The 23,065-nt window shown below is 42.0% G+C and overlaps 1 protein-coding gene across 1 annotated transcript in view; it reads right to left on the bottom strand.

Moving 5' to 3' along the window:
* The window catches only part of MYLK (myosin light chain kinase), a 209,937-nt gene extending 199,269 nt beyond the window's left edge, over window positions 1-10,668 (bottom strand). Inside the window, exon 1 of the mRNA XM_054830581.1 lies at window positions 10,536-10,668. The gene's annotated coding sequence lies outside the window, so the exon portion shown is untranslated. The remainder of the gene's footprint in view (window positions 1-10,535) is intronic.
* Between the last annotated feature and the right edge of the window lie 12,397 nt (window positions 10,669-23,065).

The raw sequence follows: 23,065 nt of genomic DNA, 5'->3' as shown, positions 1-23,065 counted from the left end.
GTAATATATGTAGCTCCATTAGCACCCAGAACAACTTCATGCCCAGTTTGTGCCTCTCAATTTTAACAGATGACTTTCACAGAGTATTACAATACTAATAGCTGCCATGTATCAACAACACGTGAGAACACTCAGAAATACTCAGTATCCGCCCATGTGGAAAAGAAAGGGACAATCAAGTGTCAGTCATTATTCTGGATCCATATACAGTTCTCCAGTGGAAAAGACACTAAGTATAGGGTACAATCCAAAACAGAGAAAGCTATAAGGCTACCTGTTAGGTAACACAAAGAATGGCACTGATACTAAGAGTAATCAAACGAAAACAGTGTACAGATATTCGATTTTAAGAAAGGTAACCATATAAGGATGTGGCAAGAAAGAAACAAGGTCACTAAAAAGGAGCAGTTCAAAAAGCAAGTAACCTCAGGGAGAGTTAGGAATTGCAGGACATAGGTCAGTTCTTAGAAAATGGATTGCTTAAGTAATGACAGGGAAGCCCATAAAACATGGCAAGTTAAATGTAAGCAGGAAATTCAAAGGGCTAAAGGACAACCCAAAAAGTGCCTGCAAACAAAGATCATCATGCTATTAAACAGCTCTTGAAATACATCAGCAACAGGAGGCCAGCTAAGAAAGTGGTCAAACAGCTGGATAACAAAGGTGTAAAAGGGGCAGATAGCAATGATAAATCTGTAGAGCAGAGAAGTGCAGTGAATTCTTTACATCAGTCTTTACTGCTGAAATCTTTGGGGAAATTTCCACATCTATTGCACTCTTCATAGCAAATCTGACAGAGGAGCCAGATTAATCTGAAGTAAATTCAGGAAATACTAGACCAAAAAAGGAAGTTAGATGTTGTTAAATCACTGGGACAGAACAATGTTCACACAAGTTCTGAAGAAACTCAAATGTTAATTTGAAGAATCACTAGCCAAGGTGTGTAAATCAGCATTATAGAGAGCCTCTGTACTGAAGGACTTACAGACTCCTACCTGCATAATTCCCAGCTACAGGAAGAGCTGTGGAAGAGAACCTGGGAACCACAGTGACTTCATTCACAGTAAGAGTGAGCATATTAGAAGGAGTAAGAAAGCAAAGGATAGAGCTTAAGAGACACTTTTTAAGATGGAGAGGAATCAGTAGTGCAATGCCTGGGATTAGTGCTGGGACTGGTATTACTCAGCATGCTCAATAACAGAACTAACTGATTGGCAAAAATGTAGGCAGGTACGCTTTCATATAGATAAGTTTCAAGTAATGTATCTAGGCAATAACAGCTCTAACCATTCCTAACTCAGAAGCTGGAGCCATCCTTGACAGTTCTCTAAAGTAATTTGCTCAGTGTTCAGCAGCAGTCAAAAAAGCCAGCAAAATACAGGGCGTCATCAGAATGGCTACTGAAAGCCAAGCAGGGCATTTCTGCCACTTTACACAGCCTGAGCACTCCCACAACTTGTATATTGTGATCTGCTCTCCACACACTGAGAAGGACATAGTAATGTTAGAGGGCTGCAGAAAAGGGCAATCAAATGGAAACAGGTATTTTACATGGAGAGACTAAAAAGGTTGGGACTCCTCAGTTTGGAGAGAAGGCTGAGGGCAGATACAACCAGGTATAACAAAAAAGACATGAGCTGCTGCATGCAGAATTTATTTGCCAAATCCTGCAACACTAGAACAAAGTGGTACTCACTGAAGCTAGCAATAAACCCATTTAAATAGAAACTACTTGTTTACACAGGTTACAAGCTTCTGGAACTTGCTGTCACATGAGGCTGTGAAGGCAAACGAGGCCCATGGGTTCAAAAGGGGATTAAACAAACTTCTGGACAACAGGTCTATAAATGAACACTTGGAGGACTAAACAGGTACATATCCTCTGTTATTCTTAACGCAAGAACTGTGGAAACTGGAGAGGTAGAGAAGTGGATCTCAGAAAAGTGGCTGTTGAAGAATCTTCTGTTAGCCCAGTATTGTGTCTGACAAGTTAACTGGAATGCTGAGGCAGTTTTAACATTATTCATATTTTAGGTAGACTCAGCATTCCCACACATAGCACCACTTCCCGAGGATAAGCAATGACCAAGATTCATCAGAGCTTCAGAAAAGGACCTCCTGCCACTGTGACAACCAAACTAGAATTCATTGCATGGTTTAACACAGGAATATTGTTTGAGATCTGCTTTCTGCCAACATGCTGACCACTGTCTCTTAGTATCTAATGATAATTATCTATAAGCAGTGCAATAAAATATACACATGGCTGGTATTCTTCCACCTGCACAGCTTCTGGATTAATTTTTTTATTTTATCTGTACTCTAACCCCAGCAAAGGAACAAGTTGATAGAAAGCAAACATATTCATTACCTCTCACGGTGGGAGTGGGACAGGGACAGACAAGAGCAACACAGAATAGGAAATAAACCAATTTAGACCCGATACAGGTGCCAGAGCTTTTCTTTTAACATCCTTCCCCGTGAAAACACCTTTTACATCTGTATGCACAGTACAGACATCCATAAGTAATTATTTTACTAACCTGGGTAAATCAAGATTTTAATTTAATAATTAATTCAAAGTTTCACCTAAGAAGCATTTTTTAAATGAACACTGTCTTTGAAGACAGAAAGCTATTTATATTCAAAAAAATTTAATCAGCAAAGCTGTATTTCCTGTCTTGTAAGTGAAATATAAGCTTAGAAGAAAACTACCTCACAAGAAGTGCAATTGCAGCAAGTTTGTCTTCAAGACAACAATTCTTTGTTTTGAGGTTCAATTTAATTCATTATCTTGGCACTCTTACAGTTTTAGAAGAAAATATTTTTGTTTGGTTCTTGGGGAAAAAATTTCTATGCTACACAAATCAAAAATTAGCAAGGTTTGACAAAGACAACTTTTATACCTGTTCTTGGCACAGTCTGTCTCAAAATCCTATGCTTGTTATAAAACAGGCTAGAAAGGAACTAGCACTGGAAAGCTATATAGTGAATTCTATTCACCACAGAGCAGATAACAGGCATGAACAGGCATGAAACACCATTAGTGTTTTCTCCTCCTTATCTTGGTGAGAAGTAGGCTATGTTACTAGTGTTCCCTACGCCAGTATCAATAACCATACATTGCTGATGTATTATACGTATACCTGTCACACAGAATACTATGTAGTGCTCATGCACTGATGAAGAATCACAGCAAGTTCAAAGCATGTTACCTTAGTTGTCAGAGTACAGTATAATAAAAACACCAAAACAACATAACATCAAGTACTGAAATGTATTTACACATCCAATTTACCATCTCAGACAAAGCAAAAAGACTACAGTAGTAAAGAGTTTGCAGTTAGATACTACATTAAGACTAAGGTCAAGATCACACACGTGGAGAAAGGAATAAGGTCCACACTATTTTACCTGGAAAATTATTTGAACATCTCTGACTTTATGTCCTTGTTGTTGAGATGCCATGCAAGTTGTTAACTTTTGCAACCTCATTTTCTGGATGTCACCATGGTCCAGCCAGGAACAGAGCCCCCACTACCGATTTGGTCTCTAACTCAATGTCCACAGCTATAGCTTGGAAATACCTTGGAGAAAAGATATAACTTCAAATTTCATATCAGAAAAGAGCTAAATAGATTGAGAATTAAATACTTATAGTCATTTGAGATGAACTAGATAATGGCACAATTTCAGGTAAAATGGAGGAACGATAATTCTGCTGACTAGGTTTAGAAGTATTTGAAGAAAACCCACAAAACCCAGCCTTTTAAACAGCCACACTAACTTTTACTCTGCACGAGATGTGCTTAATTGATCAGTCAATAGCCTGGTACCTATGTTCAGGTTGACTTAAACATGTAACTTGAGCAAAATTCCCCATCAGTTGCAATAAAGCTTTGGTCCCACAGGTCAGGGCTGAGGTAAAATGGAGTGAGTGCTTTTGAGCCTGCCTGGTAGGCATTCAGGCCAGCCATGTCAGCAGAACCCAGCACAGCTTCTGCCTCTTCACCTGCCCCTCAGCAGGAGGAGATTCCCTCACAGATACTCACCGCCATCCCACAGACACATTTATTCACATCTCTCTCATAACGACATTGTAACTGGCATGATGGCAGGGCGACCTGTCAGGAGGCCCTGAGCCACCCTGAGCTGGGCCCGGCTGGTTCCCGCCAGCTCTGGCACTGAGGGAGAACCCAGCAGGGAAAACCACCACATGCCAAACCACAATCATCACGCCTGAACATCCGTCAGCCAGAGAAGTGTCTCAATACAAGCGTGAAGGAAAGAAAATGGCAGCTGCTGAGGGCTGGAGACAGTCTGTGGGGTCCTCCATGGCAAAGGGGGCAGAGACACCCCGAGGGACAGCCTGCCTCAGCGCTGCTGCGATTCTGTAACCTGCAGTGAGTGTGCAGCAAGCAGAGACTACAAGGGAAAGGGCTGAATATTTATGGGACTTCATAATTGTTTGTGGTGGTCTTTTTCCTCAGTATCTGAATCAGTGATTGGAAGTTTGTAGTGATTGAGAAATTAATTTTTTATTAGTTTCTTGGCAATCTTGTTTTGCCAGTAACACAGAGGTAGCTTGCCATGAACTCTCCAGCAAAGGTACTACACACTGCTAGGGCACATCCCTGAGGAGAGCTGAAGGAAGCACAGAATGCAAACTCTGCGGCTCCCCGGGAGTGCTGAAGTTCAGACTTCAAAAACTGGTAGTCCTCTTCCATTCAAATGTGTTCGCTCCACTGAGGAGCACAGATGTTTTCACAGCAAGATGAAAAACTGCTATACTGCAGAGGAACAGGAAAAAGAGTAGGAAGAAGAAAGGGAAACAAAGAAGAAAGTGAAACAAGCCTTCTTTCACCACTCCCCATCCATGAGAAAGATGCACACAGACATGCGTAGACATACAACCCAGAATCTCTTCCTAGAAAACCTGCACAATACATGCACAGACATTTGCTTGCCTCTTACTGATATGCATTCAGTCAGCCGTAAATGCCTCCAGCTGGTTTCAAATTACAGCCCAGGGAAGTAGTACCAGAAAATTCCTCACAGCCACCCAAACCATTACTCTTCTATTTTCTTCCATGTGGGGTCATCACACCCCCTCTGGAAAGCTTAGAGGTACGATACCACTGCAGGCATCTTCAGAGAGAGCCTGACAATGGTGTATTATGAGGCTTGTTGTAACATCCTTTCAATATTCTTAAGGTCCAGTGATTTAGAGAAGAGGGTCTTTTGTGTTGCCTGTCAGTTCCAGGAAGCTCCTGTCACTGGCATGGAGACTGCATATGGAAAAGAGCTGCTAAATAGACCGGTCAAAAGAATATAGGCCCAGTTTTGCTCCCACATTACTGAAAACCATGAATGCTGCAACTCCATTGAGGTCAGAGAAATTGCACTGCTCTGATGTTGGGGGTGAGACACCCATACACCAGCTGTAAGGGTATTTGCAACTCACTCAGTCCTTGGTCTCCCCATTATCCACTCATCCCTTAATATTTTGCTGACGTTAATAATCAATTTAGTGATTTTTGTTACTTATCTGCATTTCCCACTGAAAGCTGTATTGCACTGGTTTAGACAATATATAAAAGGTGTTGGGATGAAACTACAGGCTTGGCTGTCAGATTATCTTCCACTGAAGAGTTCCTGTATCATTTTGATCACATCTCTCTGTTCAGATATCATCCCATCACTCTGCAAATACCCCAGATCACAAGACAGCTGAAGATTAACAGGAGAAGCAGTAAAAAGACAACTCGGAGCAATGGTCTTAATCTGCTGTGCAATAATTCGAAGTAAACAGAAGCGGGTGTGTAAAACAGCACGCACCATCCCTTCACTTTCCTCAGCCAGGAGGTGTGCAGCTTCAGACCACATGTGGACTCTCCGCAGTTTATCATATTCCACAAGAAGGACCAGCAAGTGATACATGTAACTGGTAACTAGAGCATCTCTTCTTTCTCCCACAGGTTATATCTTCTACTTTCAAACTGAATATATGGTCTGTTTTAATCCTTTCTTGATGAAGAAAATAACTGAAAATGTTCCTCTGTGCCAATTTGGTATCCTATGACACATCAGCTGCATCACAAGGCCTAAAATTGCCTTTGGCACCAAGAATTTTGTGCCTACAAACCAGCACTTCAGTCTGAATAATTAATATGCCATAAGCTGGGAATGTTTTTGGCAAGTGAGTAAATTTAATCCAATTACAGCAGAGGTGATGAGGTCAAACTGACTCCTACTGAAGAATCACCAGCAAGACTATCCTCAAAACATAAGACACTGAAGCTTGCTCGACTTTATTTGGAGAGCTGACACACTGTAGTGAAGTTTAGCAATACTCAGACTTGTTATAACAAAGGTTAGTGCCAAGAAACTGCTTTGTGCCAGCAAGCAGAAGAGGAAAGGGATTCAGCAAGAACACACTTTGTAAAGCACGCTGTAATCCTAAGCACTTAATTGCCTTTGGCAAGAGCTGCATCCCGTTGCTCTCTCAGAAGTCGTTTTATCTGCAACTTGATGCTCACAGCTACAGCAGTGAATGGAGTGGGGGAGGAGAAGCAACTGGGGGAACCAGTGAGGGAACTACAGCTACCAGTCTGTCTTTACTGATCTACCAAAGCAAAATATATAAAATATCAGTATGTGCAAGGCCTGAGCTGCACATCCGATGATTCTGGAGAGCTCCCATAAAAGCAAATGACAACTGACTCAGACCCATGCTCTTTAATTGCCTACAGAGGCAGGGAAATTTGTTGCAGAGTTACACACCTGTATTCATACTTTAGTATTTACGTAGGAGTGGCCTCACTTCCAGACATTCTGAGTAAGCCCGCATAGGTCAGTGTAAATTCAAAGGTACAGCCAGAGTTTCTGTTTCTTTTCCCTGTCTCTGCTTATAATGCAGCATTCACAAATATTTTACAATTTGTTAACCCCAAACCCATTGCTCCCACATAAATGGAAGAATCAAAGGTAAATAATGCACCAAGCCTCTTTAATTAAATAAGGAGTTAGGGGGAGGAGTTTCTGCAGACCCTTTTAAATCCTAAAGCCTGCTGACGGGATGAACAAAAGGTAGATTAGGCTCACATGATAAATCCCAGTAAACCTGAAAAGCCTTTGTTAATAAGTCACTAAGGGATTTTTTTTTCCCCCTAGAATTTCTGCTCACCAGAAGTGAGAGTTAAGATTATTCGAGCTGGTTTGGTTTCCAGCAGAATTAAATGGGTATATGCCTCATGGAGTTCTAATCTCCTCATTTCTATAGAGCTCAGTTCTCCTTTCATTCCTGCTAAAGGAGAACCAGTTATTTCTAGCTTTTATATAGGGAGCAGCTGCTGAAACTTCAGAGGCAAAAAAGTTTATGACATTAGTCAAGATTCCCAGGAAAAAGAAACTAGAATTCTGTATCAGCTTTAATAGCAACAACAGAGGTACAAATGCATCTTCATTTCAATATTTCTTTCATGTAGCAAATTGCAAATGATCCTTTTAAGTTTTCATTCATAAGTGAGCATTCAGTAGCTTGTTCAGAGCCAAATAAGAATTAGTATACTCTTCTGTTTGTACAGAGGCTTAATGAAGACATTATTAGAGACAGACCTTGCTGTATGTAGCACATTCAACAGATCCTTTACAATTGCTCAGGAAAGACCCAGATTTTAGCAAAACCCATGCTGTAATCACATCCAACATAGATGACGTTACATTTATCACAGGTTCAGCTTTTAAAAAAAAAAAAAAAGCCTGGAGTCCATCCTACCTGGATCTATCTGGCTTCATTAACAAATCCTTTTCAGCATTATAGATTAATCATGTCTTCTCTGCATGCAGTGCTGAAATCCAAACAGCATATGTAATCCTAGTGTACATCACAGAAGCATTTCCATCAGTGAAGAGGATGAAGACAGCTGTAGAAAGCTTGCTAAGATCCTGTCTGCAACAGTGGGTGCCACTGTCATCATTCAGGCTCAGAAAAAAAGTTTAAAAAGAGTCCACTGCAACAGGTACAGCAACATGTTTCTAGAGCAGAGAAAGGACATCCTGCCTTCCAGAGAGAGGTTAAAACTGAGTCACTTGGCATCAAAGAGAGAAGAGGGTATTAACCAGCCAAGGAAAACCTTTGTTACCTCCTAACTCATACCTGTGGAGTAAAGTTTGGAAAGGCTATTGAGTACAGCTTTAAACACAGCAAAAGCAAACAACTGAAGCATGTTTTAGTATGAACTTGACAAGTTTATGAAGATGGGTCTTTCTGCAAAAGCAGGATTAAGGAGTCCAGGATCCCTTCCAGCCCATGCTCAGGCCTGAACCCAAGCTACCTAGAAGAGTCCAACAACCACAGACTCTGTCTCCCAGTTCTCCAGAGCCTAACCAAAACTTCAACCATCTCCCTACATGGCTCTCAGAGCTGCTGAGCACACTTTCCGGATTTAGACATCCGCCACTAAGGCACAGCATTTGGAGCAGTTCTGAACTCTATTTACATCTGCATTTTGTTTCAGGAGGGCTCTGAAAGTAATTTGTAGCTGTTGGTTTATAGTCTTTCTAATACAGTGTATTTGGCCCGTGTAAGGATCTTGGTATGGGTTTTGATTGACTGTAAAAATAGGATCATCGCCCAGAGGAAGTCCCAATGTTCTTAAAGGAAGAGGCAAAGAGAACACAAAGCAGGCCAAAAGCTGGTGAAAAATCATGCATCTCTGACATTTACCTTAAGCCGATGACAATACATAATCACTGCTTATTTCAGACTTCAGCATTATACAAGTAAACCAACAGAACTTTACTAATTTATTTCCTTCATCTTCCTTTGCACCACGTAGCAAGGCAACTAAAGTTATGGATAGATGCTTGCAACAGCAAAGTATCAGGTTTCTAACTTTCTTTGCAGCAGACTTTTTAAGATTTCCCTACAAGGCCAATAAAAATTGGGTCACTGATATTAACTAGTGCGAGCCTCCCACATTTATAGAAAACCCTAGCTGTGATGTGTATTAAACCAGGCATTTTCTTCCTGCTCATGTATCTCTACAGAGGTTAAATACCATTAACATATCACACACCAGTATGGGACATGCTGCCAAACTTCTAGTGGCTGGTCCTCTGGTGGCAAACATTCTCCTACTACAATCAAAGTCACTCCAGTTGCTGCTGGAGTTAAAACACTTGTTCTGTAGTATTAGAAAGCAAAATGCTAAGGACTAGTGTAACATAGGTGTATTAATGGAAATGCGTTAAAGTGAACACTATGTTACAAAACTATGGTGCACATGGGAACTAGCTACAGAAGAATAATATCGTCTGAGGAACCAGAAAATACTGTGGATATGTACCAGAAGAAAATTAACTGTTGATGCCATCTGACAGTTATTAGAAAATACAATTTTGGTTTAAAAACAGAAGGCTGCTAAAATGCACTTCTCATAGCCTAGTTCCAAGAACATCTCAGCAAATAAAGTTGCACAGGAAGACACATACCGTATTTGGCAAATAGTAATGCAAGTCATTAGGAAAAAAAATAAAGACATGTGTGCAGGAAGTAGGGGGAGGGAGATAGTTGCTCAGTTTGGGATTTCAAATGTGAGAGGAATTACTCCTTCCCTTACAGCTTCACTGACAGAAGTGTTATTTCCAGCACTAAGAGGTGGCATCATTTTGGAGTGGGGAACACACCTTCTGCATGCCATCTAACTCCACACTCACCCTCTATAGAGTTGAATGCTTGGAACCCTCAGAAGCAGAATGTATGGAACCAGGTATTTGCATTTATCCTCTCAGCCATTCCCTTTGTAGACAACATAATCTAGGCTTCAAAATACTTTTCATTCTGCTTCTTGACTCTGGGACAAGTATTCCTACGGATTTACTCTGCAGAAGACAGAGCTGTGGCTAAAAGGTATCTTTAAACTGCAAGAGAAGGGAATGATTCTCTGTCTTTTTGTCTCTGGTCTCCAGCCCCTGCTAGTCTGCCACGCTGCTCCCTTCCAGTCTGAGTGCAGGGAGCGGTGCCAGGCCAGACTCCAGATGTGCACATACAGGAAAGAGGATTAAATGGCAAAGAGTCCCCCCAAAAGCATATTACTCCATAGTATGAAGGCAACATGCAGAGAAGTGATTTCACCTCCTCCTCCCCTCCCAACAAGTTATTGATTTTAAGCATTCATCGCCTTCCCCTATCTTTATGCAATATGTTTCAGTGATGCCACCAAGATTTATCCTTCACTGAGACACTAAGCACGTTGTGCAACATGATACAAGTTACTATGAGAACAGCAGACGTTAAAAAAAAACTGCATAGAGTTTGTCCAAAACATGAAAGAAGTAGATGTGCAGTGAAGAAACACTTCTGTATGTGCCTCCACATATGCACCCTTATATTTGAAAGGCTCAGGGAGAGCCCAAGAGATGATCATTACAGCCTAGCCTGTAAATACTTGTTCTTAACAATCCTTTGCTACCTGCCAACAGAGAACAATAAAACTATAACAAATCACACATAAAAGATGACAAGTACTTACTACTCAGTTTGCTTGCTCTCCGATTAATGCACTCTGGGAGGGGAGCTGTAGGTGAGCACTTCTCCCTGCAGGAGCCCAGCTGACGCTCTTGCAGGGGAAGGGATGGGAGCCGGGTCGAGACACCCGCAGGAAACCCGCGGCTCCGATGCTCCAAGCCCGGCATGTGCCCGCAGCCTGCGCCGCTGGGCTGGCCCGCTGCGGCGCAGCTACCCCGTCCCTCCGGAGAAGCAGGTTTCCCTCCTCCTTCTCCACCTACTCCACACTCCCCCACACCCCCGCCTCCAGAGGATGCCCCGGTACCCCCTACCCGCGTCCGCCCCCGGGCTTCCGTCTGCGTCCCGGGGCGCAAGCGGCAGGGAGAGCCCCGCGCGTCTGAGGAGCGCTACCAGAGCCACCCCGCCACCGAGCTCCTCCGGCCCCGGACCGGCACCTCCGGCCACAGCCCACCTGCCGCTCGGCTCAGCTCGCAGCCCCACGCATTCCCGGAGCGGGGGAAGCGCGGAGCCCGCGGGGGAAGCGGTGCCCGGCGGCGATACTCACTGCGGTCGGCGCGGCTCCCTTTAACTCCTTCCCTGCCCCGCCAGCGCGGGCTGGCGGCCGCCTCGGAGCCTTATTAGGCAGCGGCCGGGGGGAGCCCTCTGTCCGCCACAGCGAGCGGTGGGGCTGGGGAGGGGCCGGGACCCTGGAGCAGCCCAGCACCTGTGGCGCGGCTAGGTATGGGGGAGCGTGTAAAGCTGTGTATGGGAGCGTATAGGGGCGCATGTGATGCTATATGAGATGGGCACAGAGGAGTGTATAGGGATGTGGTGGCTGTATAACGTCCATATAGGGGGTGTAGACAGTGTGTGTAGGTGGACTGTATGGGGTGCATGTATGGGGAAGCATAGAGGGGTGTGTTTATGGACTTGTGTGGGACATGTGTGAAATATGAGATGTTTATATGTTTTGTGGGGTGAGTGTATGGCTTCCATATAGGGGAAGTCCGTAGAGGATGTATGTGACTTGGATAGGATGCCTAAGGGGTGTCTTTACAGGGGTGTGCCTATGGGTATGTATGGAGAGCATAGGGGTCTGTATGGAGCTGCAGCCCAGCTACCCACCACCCCAATCCCAGCAACAGGGCACTCTCAGGCACATTGGGGGCTCAGGGCTGCCCTCTGCCTCCCCCAGAGCCTGGCTAGAGCTGGGCCACAGGCACATCTGCCCAGAGACATCCAAATCTAGGGCAGGGGATTTAGTTTAATAAACCGTTTACAGTTAATTGTGTTAAGTGCTAAAGTAGTGTTGAAGGAAGAGCAAATGAGAGATGGGGACAAACTGAATCCTCTTCAGTACTAAGACCTTAGAACTGCTGTTTTATAATGTGGAACTAGAGACCCTGAAGGGGAGGGGCAGCGAAATCCAGGTACATTGCAAACTTAAAGTCTTTTTAATATAGGACTTCTAAAATTTTTTCTTTGCACATTAAAAAAAAACCCAACCAAAACCAAACAACTGACCTTTTATCTGAAATGGACTTATAGCCCGATCATAAACACATGTGGAGATAGATGAACCCAGAGCCCAGGTCCTATGGATAAAGTTTTTCCTTCTGTCGTGTTGCATTCTTCTGTGCTGTCATCAAATCACTGCTAGATATTTTAAAATGTGGTTCCCAACTGCTACAGAAAAGTGAAAACATGAACTGCAGAGAACTCGCCTCCTCACCAGGCTCTAAAATACCTCTAGGGGTGATGGAGCAAACCACAGTCCAGGGTCTAATTCTTTCTCTCCCCTCACTCTGTTTCCACTCAACAGCAGTCAACTCAGGAAAACGTGGCCAAGATAAGCAAGTCACAACAAAGCTGTACTCTGCTGCAGCAATGTCAGTTTTATATTTCCTGAGACCTCAATGTTTGTCATTTTGATCCTGAGGTGAATTTTTCAGCCATTGATAGAGGACGTGTCCTGCAACCTACGTATGCTGCACGAGGAGGCTGTGAAAGATGCTGCCTTTTCCGGGTACGTTGTTTGTATTACTGAGCACAAGCCTCTGCAAAGGGTGAGAGCAGTTACCAGTATGAGTCCACGGAAAGTTGTAGCCATCCCTTTTGACTCTTTCTCTCCTAGGTGCGGTACAAAGTGAGTGAACTAGGAGGAATTGCTGCTGCCTCTTCAGGAGGAAGTTATCTGCTGGCAGTGATACTTTTCTTACTCCTAATTCCCTTAGATTGACTACCTGTTAGGAGCAAAAGATGCTTTCACTTTTTCAAAGGCTCTAGGACTTTGAAAACAGATAAATAGAGACTTTTTTTAAAACCTGAATCACTGAAATGGGAGTCCTGAAGAAAAGTGACTTTATTTCTGACATTCTGAATACTTCAGTTCTCACTGTCTCTGCTGAAACTGCCTCTTCAGATTTTTTTTTCTATGAAGTCACAACAGAGTTTCAAGAAAATTTTAAGGATATCTGTAAAGTAAACCTATGAGTTGGTAGAAATAAATATTAAAGACAGCTATCAGCCAGTTTACTTCACAGGTAATCTGGTGCCAGGTAACACGTACATAGTGTTAGCATTCAACTGTACTTACATACTATGTTAATTACATGCAGCTAGGCTGTTACTCCTAGGCTGTTTCCTCCTCAGTGTATGGTGGTGACATATCCTGGACTGTACAGATGTGTTTCCCTTTAGTCCAAAAAAAAAAAATACCCAAACAAACAAAAAACCCCCACGTACATCTCTGATCTCTGCTGAAGTGCATAGTCTGTCTATAGTTGATCCTACTCCCCTTTTCAAATGGCAGTGCACATGTTCAGAATCCACCCATTGGCACATGAGCTCTTAAAAGAAAGGTGCTTATCGTATGAACATTTTCTTTCTGCAGCTAAATGTTTATTTGGCATTAGAATACAGAAAGAACATGAATTCCAAATATACCCACATAGAGGCTGGCACGAGCTTGCTTTCACCTTTTCCATGCTACATGTCTGTGACCTTTTCCATGAACAAAGTCTATACTGGCAACGCTTTTGGGGAAAGAGTTTTCTTCTCAATATTTTTAAGCATTCACTCCAAGAAGATGCTGCTCTGCATCATGCTTATGCTTTTCTTAGCTGATTTCTAGCCTAAACTTCATGAAACTCCTTTCTTGTAAATGTTCTCATGTCTTACCAGTTGGGAACTGCTGCTCTAGACAATCTTGTAATAGTATCACCGTCTCTGCTTTCAATTTAAAATGATTGCTCAGGCCTTAAACACTCACAAAAAACAAGGCCCAGTGTTGCCAGTGATCCCACATCTGCCTTCAGCTGAGAGGGAGGAGTAGGAGACACTTGAATCGGGATGAAAGCCACTGAGCTCCATAAGGAGAGCAGACGGTGCCCCTGCTGGGTTTCAAGGGATTGACTCACTCTCAGCAGAGCTCATATATTTCTCTCTTTTTTCCTGTTTTTTTTTTTTTTTGATTGCACAAGTCAGATCAAGAGCTAAAAATAAAAAAATGAGGGATCTCCCATCCTAGTAGAAGCCAATGTGACATAACACTTCATGTCCCGTCACAGTTTGTCCTCAGAGTCCTTGCTAGGACTGCTTACCTTCTAAGAGCCCTCTAGGATGCTGGAAGTCAATAGTGCCACTTCTTTAGATGCTGATCCTAAATCAGATCAAGCTCAAGATAATGAACGTTCAGATATGACATATAATGAATACTCCTGGCTAGAATAATCCTGTGCATTCTTAACTGGCTGCTTGAGGGTTTTTTTTTAATTGTAAACATCCTTCATGCAGCTGCTCCAGGGACATGTTTAGGAAACAGCGGCTGGCTGTGTTTAAAAGATTTCAACTCATCTTGACCTACATTTAGATTTTTGTAGCTTACAAGCCATGGACTGTAACCAGCAAAACCCTCAGAGAGCTTATATAGCTTCTGTAGGGCAAGGCACAGGAAACAAATGAAGGATGAAGTTACCCAGCTGAAGTGTTTGGAAAAGTGAGTTACTGAAGCTGAACTATAGAGTTCAGATGATTATCAGGTGATTAAGAGCACCAGGAGCAGAGCTGCATAAAGGGAGTAAAGATAACCTCTCCTTTTGCCTTTTGCTTTCTTCCTGATTCATTCTCTCACTTGCAATCTTTCTGTAGAATCTTTTAGGCTCCTTTCACCATAAAGTTCAGAAGGTGCCTAAACACAATCACACTTTTATATGTGCTTCTTTCTCACTCAAACTTCTGCTCCAGAAACTGCTTAAGTATAGGGCTTGTACTTGATACGACCCCTTATTAAGCAGGGAAATGGGTAGAGTCAGATGCTTAGGAAGTAACTTTGTTGGGAAGGAACACATTCCATTTCCTAGAGCTAGTTCTTTCTTTTCTCTTTCTGGTATGAGTGCCTGTTTTTGCAGAATGTAAGCACTCATTTTAAAAAGCAATGCAGCTTTTAGCCTCTTGAGATTAGAAGATAATCTTCTAAAAGTGAGCCACTATAATAACTTCCCAAATCTGCAGTCAGACTAAATTCTCAACCCCAGTCCTGCTTGTGTCTTTGCTGACCGTGAACACAGGAAGCATTGAGAAGCCTGTGAGTTTCACGCTGCAAATAGAGATTGAGTATTTAAGGAGGGAGGAAGCCAAGAGGTCAGACACAATGTAGTACTAACATTGACATATAATGTTTAGACCAGCATTTGTTCACTCAGTTCAGGAGCAAGAAAAATGAATTAGATGTGTCAGCAAAAGACCATATAGGCAGTTTATGCATGTCTGGTAACACGTACAGGTATCTGAGGCTTTACACATTTCGGTTTGATGGAAAAATGCAACAGGGCTGTAAGCATTTGGCTGTTGGGGAAATTACAGATTTGGAAACTCAGCAGCTGTTTTATCCTCTTCTATTTAGAGGTTGGAATCATGTATAAGCTAGCGACATAAACAAGGAAAAGCTAGCAATTTCACTGATTTTAATAGCAGCTAAAATGCACAACTTGTGTTTCAATCTAACAAACTCTTCAGACTAACAGACCAAATATTTGATTGGACTGCAAAAATTCTGCACCACCGTTTTTCTAAAGCCACTGGTGGTGGCAGAGAACTTCCACGTTGATACATTAAAGCATTAAAAACGCTAACTACTTCTGACTCTTGCTGAATGAAATCCATCAGCAGAGTACGATTGGTTTTCATGTGAGTCAAGTGATGGACAAAGGGAGTGGTTGCTCTGTGTTATGCAAAAAGACATTGAGAAACAGGTACTGACTGAGGCTAGATTGACCCCACAAATGAGCGGGTGAATAGAAAGCAACTCAACAGAAAGACAATATTGCCACTCTGTATCATGCAGCTAGCTTTACCCTTTTCTTCGTGAAATGGAAACAGATAGTACCTGCACATACAGGGAAGACACAGGTTTTTGTCATGAAGCTCTCGCTTCAGCAGAACTAAGTTCAAATCAACAGGGGTTTTCTGAGATGAATCAGAAGCTGGAAAAATTCAGCAAATATGCTTACTACCCACTGCTACCAGAGCATACTTATGTTCTGCTCAAGTACTAGCCCAGAACTAGAGAGCTTCCATTACATATGCAGTTAGTGCCCAATCCCATTCCGTACGGAGACCAGCCAAGCTAGCTACAGAGTATAATTTACTTTTATTACAACCTTCAGTCTTTAATCTCCATTTCTAGCCTAAAGAAAGAAGTACTGGTAATGGCTACATGGCTACAGCATGATTACAGAGACACACAATATTCTTGCCTTTTTCTTTATTTTATTTCTTTATTTATTTAAAATACAAAGCTTAAGACCGCCATGCAAATAGTCTAACCCTTGGGAATGAAAGGTAAGAACAGTGTGATAAAAACAACTGCTGGTAAGTCTCACATAACACAAATTTGTTACCCTGAAGAAGTAAAGATGATAAATTGAAAAGGTATATTTGAAGGTTGCCTAATTCATGGCAATAAAGTTGTTATTTGACAAAGCTCAGAGTAGGTAACTCTAACAGTTACAGGAGAGTAACATCGCATTTGTAATTAAAAGGTTTTGCCAGGAAATTCTGTTGCACTTATCAACCAATACCCAAACAGTGGAAATGTGAGAGGATGGCAGAGTTATCTGGCAATGCAACACATGCCAGACCATGCCTGAGCGCACGTTTGGGATTGACAACCGCCCACAGCAGGAGTTCCACAGAAATAGTTCACCATCTATATTTTGGAAGCCAGCCCCAGTTACACTGTAGATATACCTAGGCTTCTGGATTTATAGCTAGACTTCTGCTGTAGAGCAGGTGAAAACTTGCAACTTGTGGAGGGGAATGCTTCCCATAGGGTTCCCCAGGCACTTTCAAAACAACTGTAGTTGCACATCATTCCTATATGGCACAGATGTCTCAAGAGACCATAAAGATGTAGCTAGTACAGTTTACAGATCTAAGGAGAGAGAAAATGAATGTTTTCTTTACTTGTCACCCTTCCTTCTTTTTTCCTGAGAGAGAAAAACATTTATTCTTCCCAAATATAATGAGAAAAACCAATCCTGCTATATCAGTGCCATAGCTGAGAGTATTGTCAGCAAATTCCATCTAGACTAAAAACTTTTAAGTCCCTGTGGTGTGTCAAATTTCTGAGACTTTAAGCTAAAAATGAGTTTGAACAGATTAACTAGCTGGGACTTGAAGATAAAGCTGGCTTCTCGGAAAGAAATGTGTTTTACAGAGTGTTAAGTGTGCTTGGTTCCTCTTTTATTCAAAGGAAGCAAAGGAGTTTTGTGAAAAGAGTCTTCAACAGGGTCTTTTCCTTTTAAAACTGTGGAAGAGTTCCAGTCAGTCTGTAGCATTGGCTTGAACTTTGTTTTTCTCCAAGGCAAGAACCCTTTAGTTTTCAGTGGCTTCCACATTTTTTCCTCCTCCTTTTGTAAAATGTGCCAGTGAAGTCAAGTGGGTTGTATTAACTTAACATTTTCCCAAACATTCACACTTAGGACCAAAAAAGGGAATATTTAATAAACATAACCAGGAATATGTTGGAATGTTGATCTTCTGATGATCATAAGAATTTTCAGTCATAAGGTCTAATTAAATATCCCAAGTTGGAAAGGCTTCCAGTGACTGTTACGTCTCCTCGTTATCTGGTCAAACATTTTTAAGTGCCTTCTGTGCGCAAGTGATATTTTTAATGTGCATAACACACATGCAGAAGACACTGCATTAAAGTTCACCTAGTCTACTGACATTTTGGCATCTCAAGTTTAATCTGAAAGCATCGACTTATCTTTATGTACAAGGGGCTAATTGGCAACGAAATAGCTCTGCAGTGGTAATCATGTATGTTTGTTTATATCAAAATTTTTTAGTCTAAGAAAAAAAATTGCCTGCATGGGAATTTGGACCACCATTGCTGACATTCTTGAATTTCAATGGAATGGGATTAAAGAGAAATAAAGACAACATGCAAGACAGTTTTTCCAAAAGTATCATACAATGTTGTTTTCCAAGAATAAAGTATTTTTACCAAGATTAGATAAAGAAAGCAAAAATGAAACCCAGGGTTAACAAATGACTAATTAACCACTTCTTCTGATTAGGAGCAATAGAATTCCAGTAGCAATCAGAGCTGCTTTGTATTAACTGATAAAACAAAAAACATTTTAGAGACAATCAGTGCCCTAAGGAGCATCTCATCTAAGTAGACAAGCCAGACAAAGGAATATCATTATTTTAGAATTAGGGAACTGAGGCACAGAATAATTGTCTTGTCTGCAGCCAGTCTGTGGTAGGACAGTAATTGAATGCAGATCTCCTTACCACATGCACATTCTCTATCTATATTCCAACTGGTCAGCTGAAACAGCCTTTCATTACTTCTCTGTCAACATACCAAGAATTACACAAGACCATGAACATTTCATATGTTTGCTTCAAATCCACTTCTCCCACCGCAGCATTTAAAACCATGTAGCCACTGAGCAAATACTTACCATAGACACAATAATTTCTCAAACCCAGAGCACAGGTTGGAAGTTTACAGTCCTTCTGGAGACTCCTTCCCCTGCAAAATTCCACTGACTTTCTATTTTGGACTCCGGCTTCCTTTTGCAAGATCAAGTTTTTCTTTAAAAGATCTTTAAAAACATTTGCAGCTTTTATTCCTATGGCTAGAAGATGAACTTTCATTTACTTTAAGCCAAGGTCTGCCTTCTTAGTGTACTTTTCCTTGTACAGTGAACGGTGCTCACCTGCCCAAACACAGTATCATTCACAGAAAGAGTAAGCACCCCTAAAGGCAGTAGGTACAATTCTCAGCCCTAGCAGCAACCAGCAGAAAGTAGGAATTAATCCTATTCATCAGTGTCAATATAGTCTTTGGAAAAATTAAGCAAGGAAATAACTACAGGAAAGTTTCAGGAGACCGAAGAAAGTCGCAGCCTGGCCACTTATCTGAGCTCATTGACTCCAGATAAAAGAGGCAATTCACAGCCAAACTCTACTTGTAGGCTGTAACACAAGGAGGACACAAGGTGTTCCCCAGCTCCTTCCAAAGCAAAGTCTTTTCTTTTACAGGCCTGTGAAAATACCTTGCCCAGTGGGGCTTCGCAGGCCTCCTGCGGTACAAATAACCGATTGCCCAAAGTCAGGCCATTTGCTTTACTAAACACAACCTTCTCCAAAGCATTTTTATGTTACACATCTGTGTATTTTATTCATACACGTCTTAACCTACTGGAAATGAGGGAGGAGAAAGCACTTAGAGAACTAAGGGTGAAGACCTCCATTTGCTCACTGGAAAAACAAGCAGCTATTTAAGAACTTTGGCACATGGGCAGTGATATAAACAGCATTTCAGATGCCTAAAATGAGAAAGAGTAATAATAAAAAGCAATAGAGAACGTTTTGGTTCCTGCTTGTCTTAGCTTGAAATCTAGAACTTGCTTGATCTTCCTCTGCATGACAAGAAGCTTAGTCGGCACAAGGGAAATTTTACCAATCAGGAAACAAATTGATGGCTCCTAAGCAACCTGGGGATGCCAAATCAGTATTTGTTACCCTCACTGCCTTTGGCTAATGGTCCAGGTACAAGCTTTAACACAGGGATACTATAGGATACGTCTACATGGCACTATGAAGAAAGAGCTGGGCAGAGACACTGCCAGCGTAGCTTGGTGCTGACGGTGGTGCAGCCACGTTAGCACAGCGCTGTGCCACCTACCTGCTACTTTCCAGAGTAGCACAACCACCATGGAGTAGGCAACACATAACAGCAAGCACCTACATGGCTTCTCTAAAGAGATGACTTAACCTTTGAAGTAGAATCACTAATACACTTTTAAAATTAGTTGTATTAATTTTGAAGTCAGTGTTGCTGGTGTCCATGGGCATGAAAGAATTCAGATTCTTTTAAGTCATACTGGTTTTCTGATCCCAACATGTCTTGCGGCAGGGAGTTCCATCTCCTAGCCTTGTTTTGAGAAAATATACGTTAAACAAATGCTGGTTACTGCCTATCCAATACGACTTAAAAGGAAACAGAGAAGTAATTTGTGCTGGCTTAAATTTTGTTTCTTACAAAAAACACCCCACCCCTTTCTTCCTTCCTCTCCCCAAGGAAGGTGAAGGCACCCCTAGAACCTGGGTGCAGGGCTGAGAGCCCCACGAGACAAGCTGCTGTTCATTTCGTGCCATTGCAAAGCGATGGGTGAATCACAATGGTCGCGTTCCTTACTAGTAAATACACAATTAGTATATCCTTCTGCTACCAGCACCTTACACCACCAGAGGAGGCGAGCCAAAAGTATAACTTTAAAAAGTATAATTGTTTGCCAAGCATTAAGACGTTACTAACTCTATAATATTCCTGCAGGCAACCCCTGGTGTAGAGGAGAGGGAGACCATGTTTAACAGTGCCCTCTCGTGACTGACGGAATACAAAACCTTCATTACAAACCAGGTGCAGAGTGCTTTGAAGAAGAAGTAGGGCAGCGTGCAGGTGAGCCTAGTTTTCATTATGGGTAGAAAATGAATTAACAATAGCCTACATAAAATCATTCCCCATCTAGACAACTTTCAAAGCAGCAACTGGCTGACAGAAATGATCAGTGAGCTCCATCTACCAGAAAATAACGATGATCAGAGCTTGCTACATGACAACTAGTACTAGACTGTCAGCAGTTGCAGAGGACACAGTTGCATTTTTAATGTCATGCCTAGGAAACATCTTTTTTTGGGGGCTAATGAGCTACTACTGCAAGCCTGGCACACCACCATCAGCATATGCACAGCTGAATTCTTGTTCCTGGCATGAGACCTTCTCCTCCAGCCTCAGAGGAAGGGCTCCCTTCTCTGCTAGAAGCAGAACAGGGCTCCCTGAGGAGAAGGAAAGTAGATTAAAGGCAGCCAACTTTGCCACGTGTTCACCCTTAAGCTAAGTACAGAATGACTTGAGAGTGTCCCTGAACTTTTGGGCTGAAAAAGGGGAGAGACTGAGCACAAAAATGAGTAACAAACAGCCCAGAGATACACATAGTACTGAAAAGAAATGCAACTACTTTTTTTCCTAGATCTTTCTCTGTTCGTCTTCCTGGTCCCATCCCACATGTACCATATCTGCTTACACTCGCTCGCAGCGCTGCTCTTCCAGTACAGTGTCACTATGAATTACAGTTCCGGGGGCAGCTTCTTAATACCGGTCATGCTCTTCCTTTCACCCGTGCTAGGAAAAGTCTTTTAAAAATAGCTTAATTGTCTTCCTTGCAGCAGAGAATCTGCAGACATCAAAGCTGGCATGTCTTTTCTCCGCAGCCCTGCAGTGAAACATTGGGTATTGAAGTCACCTCTGATCAAAAGATCTACTTTTGTCACGGGCTGCTTTACGCCCTTGTAGTTCCTAAATTTTTTGGCAGCCGAACCCAAGTGAGTACGCTTACAGTAAACACTCTGTTTTCACACTGCATTTTATGGAGCTTGGTGTCTGTTCCAAGCTGTGCCAGCTCCGCAGGCTGCCCGCTCCAGCCCCTGTGGCTGATCCCCAGCCCAGCCTCAGGAGAATCTGATCCCTGTCCCGCTGTAGTGTTAGCTCCTCCTGTGCATCGCAGCGTGCATTGCTGGTTGTCGGCAGATAAATGGGCTAATTCCCTGGGCACCAGACTAAAAAAGCTTGGGTTGCTGTTTATTTGTATTTCTTGACCAACTGCAATTTCAGATTCTAGGGGTTTTTCCTGCAGAGGGGAAATATATGAGATCTTGACTGTATAGGTTCTTTAATCTCAGACTAGATGTGCATTCTTGCAGCAGGCTTTCAGGGCATTTATAGCTTCTATCCGACTTCTAATTTTCACAAAACTTGTAGTAGCTTAATTATCTTGTTGTTCCCTCAATTCTGTCAAATTAGCTTGGAATCAGACAATGAGTTCAAAAGTCATTAAGGGGATGCAGACAGATACCAGGATCATGTAAGCCTCATTGCCCTAATAAACTAAATTAACATTTCAGATGGTGTCTGGTTCTCATTGCTCACAGTCTAGACAAAACAGGCACACACAGGGCAGGCAGGGTATTAGAGCTCAAATTTGTCTTTACTCCATTTTCACGGAAAAGAAATTGTAACTTCGCGATAAAGATAATTTTAAGTGATTTTTGGGCACAGCTCAAGAGAATGGTTACAGAAGTAGCAGCTTTTCATTTCTATGTTTCCAGATTCATTCCAGCATAAGACAATAATGTTCAAAAGTCAGGAGTGTCTAAATTAATTTCTCATTAGATGGATACCTACTGCAGACAGCACTGATTGGTAAAGCCATTTTGATTTTTAGAAGCAATGTCTAAATTGTCTTTTGGGGCTAACCAATCTTCCTACCGCTTCCAGATGATGAGGAAGAAACCAATACTAAGGTAAATATTAAGGTTAATTATAAGGTAAATAAGGTATGTTATAACATTATAAGGTAAATATTATATAAAACATTATAAGGTAAATATTATACAAATGTAAGGTAAATATAGAAATATAAGGTAAATATTATATAAATATAAGGTGATTATATAAAAGTTGCAAACAGATAAATAGGTGTATGTGTGGTGGCAGAACATGAGCAGTAACTTGAAAACTAATGCTAGTTTGAAATGGTTAAAAAAAAGAAAAAGGGAGGAAAGCAGACAAAGGAGTAGCTTTGAAGTACACTCCAATGTCACAGCTGAAGGATTCCATCATCAGAAATAAAAAAGGAACATAGATGGCTATTGCTTTATAAGTGCTCATAAAACCTGGATATGCAGTGAGACAGCTATAATAAGCTGAGTGCTGTGAGTTAATCCATACTTTTTTCACAAGAGCACTGAAGCTAATACGTACTGGCATTAGCTTCAGTAATTACTCTGTGCAGGTGCATACATTCGCTATGCCTGTCGCCAGCTTTGATGCTGCTCCAACACAAGCTGTTAGCTGGGAAAGGCAGGCAGCTGTGGGGAGGTATTTGGTACCTGGCATTCATTAAGCCATCCAGTGCGTATCCCTGCTGGAGGAGCTGGAATTCGACTCTGGTGAAAGTGTGTACTTTGTGG

Source organism: Grus americana, chromosome 6, assembly GCF_028858705.1.
Source record: "Grus americana isolate bGruAme1 chromosome 6, bGruAme1.mat, whole genome shotgun sequence".
In the NCBI taxonomy this organism is placed as follows: Eukaryota; Metazoa; Chordata; class Aves; order Gruiformes; family Gruidae; genus Grus; species Grus americana.
The sequence above is the reverse complement of the archived record's forward strand: the minus strand, read 5'-3'. Positions and strand labels throughout refer to the sequence as shown.